The 7398-nt window shown below is 46.5% G+C and overlaps 1 protein-coding gene across 2 annotated transcripts in view; it reads right to left on the reverse strand.

The window, feature by feature from the left end:
* LOC146782864 (monocarboxylate transporter 13-like) overlaps positions 1-315 on the reverse strand; it is a 131961-nt gene extending 131646 nt beyond the window's left edge. For both annotated transcript variants that reach the window (XM_085637668.1, XM_085637667.1), the window contains exon 1: positions 181-315. The gene's annotated coding sequence lies outside the window, so the exon portion shown is untranslated. The remainder of the gene's footprint in view (positions 1-180) is intronic.
* Positions 316-7398: the final 7083 nt, after the last annotated feature.

Consider the following 7398-nt stretch of genomic DNA (forward strand, 5'->3'; position numbering starts at 1 on the left):
ACCACGCTATGCCTAGTGTCGGGTATTGGAATGGGACATATCGCGATAACAGCAGGTGTTTCCCTCCTTCCAGGGGGCGCATTTCGGAATGTGCAGCCCCTGCCCCATGGTTTACAGTAGTTCTGAATATGAAATAGCGCTTCCCTCAGCCCCCCGACTTCAAGCAGCTGTTTCACTTACCGCCTGCTGTCCACACAGTCGGGCAGACCACCTTGCCCCAGGGGCAGCCGAGGCTACGTTTCTGCCCCGATATCTGGACGGGGGCAGGACAGGGCACCAGAGGGGTGCTTGGTTAAAGGTGCCACCGGGTCGTGCCTCGCCCCAGCCGTCACTGTCACTGCCAAGCGAGTCCTTCGACTTCTCAGAAAAACACAAAACAGCGCCAGGAAATAGACCAAATAGGGCGTCTGAGACTGTCGGAAACGAGGACATCAGAGACAGCCTGTCTCTAGAGATTACTCCGAAGGACGGCCCTGGGGCGACATTCCATCTAGGACACGACAGGCCGCCTCTGAGAGCACACAACTTGTGCAGACTTCAGGGCCTGTGTCTGTCGAAAGGGTTGTGTCTGTCCGACGAGCCGTTTCTGCACAAAACTTGAGACTGCAGGGCATGTGTCTATCGAAAGGGTTGTGTCTGACGGACGAGCCATCTCTCCACACAACCTGTGCAGACTGCAGGGCCCGTGTCTGTCCGACGAGCCGTCTCTGAGTGCACACAACCTGTGCAGACTGCAGGGCCCGTGTCTGTCCGACGAGCCGTCTCTGAATGCACACAACTTGTGCAGACTGCAGGGCCTAGGTCTGTCCGAAGAGAGATGTCTATTTGCGACAGACCGTCTCGGAGTGCACACAGCGTGTGGGATTGAAGGGTCTGTGTCTTGTGAGGCAAGAGACTATCTGTGACAGGCCGTCTCTGAGTGCACACAGCGTGTGAGACTGCAGGGTCTGTGTCTTGTGAGCAAAAGATGTCTATCTGTGACAGGCCGTCTCTGAGTGCACACAGCGTGTGAGACTAAAGGGTCTGTGTCTTGTGAGGCAAGAGACTATCTGTGACAGGCCGTCTCTGAGTGCACACAGAGTGTGAGACTGCAGGGTCTGTGTCTTGTGAGCAAAAGATGTCTATCTGCGACAGGACGCCTCTGAGTGCACACAGCTTGCGATACTGCAGGGTCTGTGTCTTGTTAGGCAAGAGATGTCTAGCTGCGACAGGCCGTCTCTGAGTGCACACAGCTGGTGAGACTGCAGGGTCATTGTCTTGCGAGGAAAGAGATGTCTAGCTGTGACAGGCCGTCGCTGAGTGCACACAGCTGGTGAGACTTCAGGGTCATTGTCTTGCGAGGAAAGAGATGTCTATCTGCAACCGGCCGTCTCTGACTGCACACAGCGTGTGAGACTGAAGGGTCTGTGTCTTGTGAGGCAAGAGACTATCTGTGACAGGCCGTCTCTGACTGCACACAGCTTGTGAGACTGCAGGGTCTGCGTCCTGAGGCAAGAGATGTCTATCTGCGACAGGGCATCTCTGAGTGCTCACAGCGTGTGAGACTGCAGGGTCTGTGTCTTGTGAGGCAAGAGATGTCTATCTGCGACAGGGCATCTCTGAGTGCTCACAGCGTGTGAAACTGCAGGGTCTGTGTCTTGTGAGGCAAGAGATGCCTATCACCGACAGGCCGTCTCTGAGTGCACACAGCTGGTGAGACTGCAGGGTCTGTGTCTTGTGAGGCAAGAGATGTCTATCTGTGACAGGCCGTCTCTGAGTGCACACAGCGTGTGAGACTGCAGGGTCTGTGTCTGTCAGGCAAGAGATGCCTATCACCGACAGGCCGTCTCTGAGTGCACACAGCGTGTAATACTGTAGGGTCTGTGTCTGTCAGGCAAGAGATCTATCTGCGACAGGCTGTCTCTGAGTGCACACAGCGTGTGAGACTGCAGGGTCTGTGTCTGTCAGGCAAGAGATCTCTATCTGCGACAGGCTGTCTCTGAGTGCACACAGCCTGTGAGACTGCAGAGTGTGTGTTTTGTGAGGCAAGAGATGTCTATCTGTGACAGGCCGTCTCTGAGTGCACACGGCGTGTGAGACTGCAGGGTCTGTGTCTTGTGAGGCAAGAGATGTCTATCTGCGACAGGCTGTCTCTGAGTGCACACAGCCTGTGAGAGTGCAGAGTGTGTGTCTTGTGAGGCAAGAGATGTCTATCTGCGACAGGCCGTCTCTGAGTGCACACAGCGTGTAATACTGTAGGGTCTGTGTCTGTCAGGCAAGAGATCTATCTGCGACAGGCTGTCTCTGAGTGCACACAGCCTGTGAGACTGCAGAGTGTGTCATTCCTTTACTATGCTCAGTGGTGCTACTACTAAGCACTTGTTTGTATTTTTTTATATAAAGATTATTTGGACAAGAACCTCCCAAAGTTTCTATAACAATTGAAATATATTCCATGGTGGTTCTGTGGACCTGAAATGCATAAAAATCAAGCATTGGCATAGCCAATAGGTCTCGCCTTTGGGACCTTATAAGTGTTTAGCCATGCAACACTTGATGTTGTTGCACCAAGGATATTGTGCTGGATAACTGAACACTTATAAGGTCCCAAAGGCGAGTCCTATTGGCTATGCCAATGCTTGTTTAAAAATGTATTGTATTTAAAGAGTAATGTTGTTGCAGGAAAGGATTATGCTTGAGATTTCCTCACGGCCGGTCCTTATGTAGTCTGTGAAAAGGGTGTCACTTTTGAGCTCATGCCCCACACTTAAATTAAAAAGAGTTAATGTGAAGAGTTCTCGGCCATATAAATGGTGCTCCAGATTACCATCTCCAGTATATGCTCATTTTATTTTACAGGTTCACGGCAGGAATCTTGTTATTTGTCGATTTAAAAATTAGGCATATTAATTAGATCCTATAAGAGTATTCATTAGCGTTCTGGTCAGCTGCATCCCCCCCTTCCTCCTCCTCCTTCCCTCCTCCTTAACTCCCCATCCATCCTTGAGGGTGGGCTTCAGGAGTCTGCATCATCTCTTGACCTGAATTCATGGAGCAGATTGCAGAAAGCACATGTACTGCTTCATGGGATCTTGGTGCAGTGTGGACCCCTGGCACTAGTGACGGTTGAGGTCTTTGTTGAAGGGCATCGTCACTGGAAACTATGTGGTCGTGCTGTTAAAAGTTCACTCTAAATGGTATTTCTATCGCGCAAACCTAGTCCGAGGGCAGCAGAGTACCTTATCACTGCAAATACCGAGGCCGCTAAAACAGTATTTGTTGCACGGAGCGCATTGATGGACAGCAGGCACAGTCACTTCACTCAACAAGCAGCGAAGCTGCGCCCTGCTAATCCGAATCCACCATCACCAGTAAGAGCTGATTAGGTCTCGGCTAGCGTGGGCTGCGCACATGCGCAGTCTCGCTGGCGAGATTTAATGTTTTGGGTATTTTCTGTAAAGGGCTTTAAGCCCCACCCCTCTTTTCCATTGGCTGGCGTCACTGTTTATGCTAAACGGTGGCCAGCCATTGGAAAAGAGCTCTTCGTGACGTTTACTTTTGGCCTTTTGAGCCGTCCCATTTGGACGGGCTCGTCTGCCTTCCGTGTGTCGTGAAAGCTTTCTTATCTTTATGGGGCCATGTGTTCAAAACACATGGCCCCATAAAGACAAGAGATCCCCATACGAGCGCTTGTTTTAAAGTTGAAATGCTTTTTTAAAAACTTATTTCTATACTTTGTGTTGTATTTGTATGAAAGGGTTAAAGTGCTCAATCTTTTCTCTCGGTTCTATTTTCCAAACACTACTCAATACTGTTAACTACCGCGTCGGCCCACATGATTACAAAGAAATCTATACACCACGTCCTGCCAAGGGATGTTTTTCCACTGAAGAGCAGCCGTGCCTCCCTTCAGTCAATATCAACACACAGAGCTGCGTGATGGGCTGTTACCCGTCAGACCGGATTAAAAAACACACTCACAGAATGCAGAACGTGAAAACTCTGACTTTTCAGCAAAAGCTTTGTGTAAATAAAAATATGAACTCACTAGAAATCAAAAAAAATCACAGCCCCTTTAAATGAGGAGAACTTGCTGGAATAAAGGCCCACTGCAGCTCATAAAACGGCTGTTAAACAGATAATGGTTACTAGTGGGAATCGATAGAATGGGTGTTTTGTTGCGTGGCTGTGTTGACTTCACAGACCCGTTTACTGCTGTACATAAGTACATGGGATATGGTTCTGTTATGACAGCTCATACATTAGGCAGTGCAGTGTGGCTGACAGCTGGTGGTTTGATGGCAATGTTTTAACCTCTCCGGTGAATTATCGTTGCTTGGCCTTCTGCTGTCAGTCACAGTTTGAGTTATTATGACACTTCCATTTGTTAGCCGTGACTGCTGGCTCCCGGCATTTCACCCGCGGTAATGAGGCGAGGAGGCAGAAGTGCACAGTGCTGACAAACCGTCTAATGTGCTTTCTGTGCCCACCGAAGGTGCACGTTTTCCTTGTATGTCTGCCGTGTGCATGCGCAAGGAAGCCTGCCAGAAGGTTACTGTATGAGGACTCCATTCAGCCTAAGGTCTATGCCTTCCTCTTATTTTGTAACCTCATTCCTCTAAATGTTCATGGAACTCCTCTGTGACTTTCCATATCGTGTGAATGAACAGCAGGGAATAATTTATCCCAAATGTAATTTCATAATCGAAATTGAGATTGACTTTAAAGGTGCCATTGGGACAGAATTCTGTTCAAAACATTGAACAATCAAAGGTATGTTTGAGCCTTTTTAATGAAGTGACATGCTGTGAGGAAATAGAAGACCACCAAGAGGGTTGGAAAGATATAGAATTCCAACAATATAGGAAGCACAAAGAAAACACTATAATCTATGTTTGGAAAAAATTAGATCCCCCGATAGGTACAAAAAAGCCTTTGAAATCAGGTCTGTGGCAGTACCGCTGAGATATACTAGCTTTTGTCCGACAGACATCAGTGGAACATATCTGATGTGCAATGTGACCTCACAAGTGTAGTCCTCTTAACTATTCATGACTGGCCACCAGGAGCTAGGGAAGAACTGGATTGGTAGTTGCCCTTTATGCGAAGAAACTGTGATTTTGTTGGCTGCTTGATCCAAGCCAGAGTCTGTCTCGCCTTTATATAAAAAATGCACTTTAACTAAGTAAGTAGCCGAGTGCTTCAGTGTCTGCCCTGAGGAAAGCCGCCCTTTCACAGAAGGAGCGGAGCAGTACATAACGAGCAGTGTTTTCTCAGCAATGAAGTGGGAAGGTTTAGGGCAATCTTTCTAAAGCGAAAAAAGCCTTTGTGTAATAAATTACTAAATATGTTCAGCCTCTAGTTCGCTCGTGTTTCGCTCCTGAGTGTTGTGTGCAGCAGCAATGCGTTGGGGAAGAAAAGAAGGAGCAATTCATTATTCTTGTTTACACTTTATTTTATCTGTATCCTTTTTTGGCCATTTATAACAGTGCACGGTGCTTAAAACAGTGAAGGATTCTTCCAGTTTTAATAAGAAGAGTGGCCACTTTAAATAGATTTCACAAATGTTTTCAGATTACAGGGTTTGCACTAATGCTGGTGGACCTTTGTATCAATATTTGGAGCAAACAACCTGTGCAAAATGTAGTTTTTTTTATAGCACTCAAAGCAAATTTTATTTGCCCGCATGAGGTGATGTAAAAGTCAATGTGAAATGTCACTGTGACTAGTGAAAACGTTGTAATCTGGGAATGTTGGTGCACAGTTGTACCAGCACTGGTGCCTTCTGTGTGATTCAGCCCAATGTATTCAAACGAAATACCCTTTCATAACAGCCAAATCGAGATTTAAATAGCATGGGAATAAGCAAATAATGTTTATAATAAAATTCATGTTTTTTATTTTTACCTTACCACAAATTAGTTGTTCTTGACAATTGAAGCAGTATTACACAAAGTGCACTGGGGGCGCAATGGGCATGTGTGCCCCTGGGGCACTTTGGTTTTAGAGAAGGGACGCTTCTGTAACACTGATAGCACGGGGGCACATGTAACACACGCGCTATCTCAAGAGACCACTCACTTATTTGCATGGGGCAAATAAGGGAATGCAAATGTCTTTGATTAAGTTAAAGCCATTTGCTTTGCTAATGGTATTGTATAGCAAAGCAAATGGCTTTAACTTAATAAAAGGCGAGACCTATTGCATTTTTAATGCTTGTTTAGCTAGTGGTTGTGGAGAGGAAGGACAGCCTTGCAAGCTAGCACCGGTTGGTGTCATAACTGATGATGCCCCTGCTCGAGGCTTCTTGCCTACCCCAACTATCAGAGGGTGTTCTCGCCCCCTAGAAAGAGGATAAGGCAGCCTTCGCTGCCTGTTGGTGGTCTCACCAGGCCCCGGATTAGCATTAAGCTATGTTATTTACCGTTAGGCTAATTCCTGCTGGAGTAGCCGTGCTCTTCTAACATGTGAAAGAAGCCCATAATTGCTTCATGAAAGGACCAAAGCTGCTTCCTGTGACCCTCTGCGGTGTGGATTTGGAGTAAGAATGTTAATAACAAAAAATATATATATTTTTTTAATATGGCACTAGCTTCTGCAGCTTTGAATTTTCATAGCGTCGCAGATTTCGGGTTACTTCTGCCCAACTCAAAGGCACTCATTACTTTGGGAGAATAAAAAACTAGATGTAAACAAGGGAACTCCTCAGCAGCGCGTGGTCTGCTCCCCTGTACTGTTTACAGGCTCATGTCTTAAGGATTGATGCATTCAGGCAAGCTCAAGCAACATGTGCATTTGGAAGTGTTGCACGTGTACTGGATCTTGGCGTTGTTAAGTCTGTCTTTTGCTAGAGTCTGCAAAAAGTGTTTTCTCAGATGAGGTGTATGTGCAGCGCAGGTCATAAAATATACACGTTCTTTGCAGTCAGTGCTCGGAGATGCGAAAAAAGTATTTCACAGTGCAGAGTAACAGACATAAAATCCTGGCTGAACATATCAGTCTGCAGTTACACACGTTACACTTGTGTTAGCTGCATTATGTCATAACCTATTGTCAAAGGCGACCTGCTTTGTTTAGGAGAAACTGAATAAATTCTGATTTAAATGGCGTATTCCGCAAACCTGACCCCGCTGTCTCCACTGCCCAGTGATATGATCAAATGCTTTCAGATGTGAATTCTACAGAAAGTTAAACACTCCATTAATAGGATTCTCATAGAATGGCCTGTCATTAATTTGTCCTCCAGGTTCGCGCTTTACTTTTAATGTTAAAAGTAAAGCGCGGTTGCCGCAATTATAGCAAAAGTAAAGAAATAGATGTTTTTTTCTATTTCTTTACTTTTGCTATAATCGCGGCATACGCGCATTACTTTTAATGTAAAAGTAAAGCGCGGGTGCCACGATATAAAGACAGATGGCG

Source organism: Triturus cristatus, chromosome 12, assembly GCF_964204655.1.
Source record: "Triturus cristatus chromosome 12, aTriCri1.1, whole genome shotgun sequence".
NCBI classification, from domain to species: domain Eukaryota; kingdom Metazoa; phylum Chordata; class Amphibia; order Caudata; family Salamandridae; genus Triturus; species Triturus cristatus.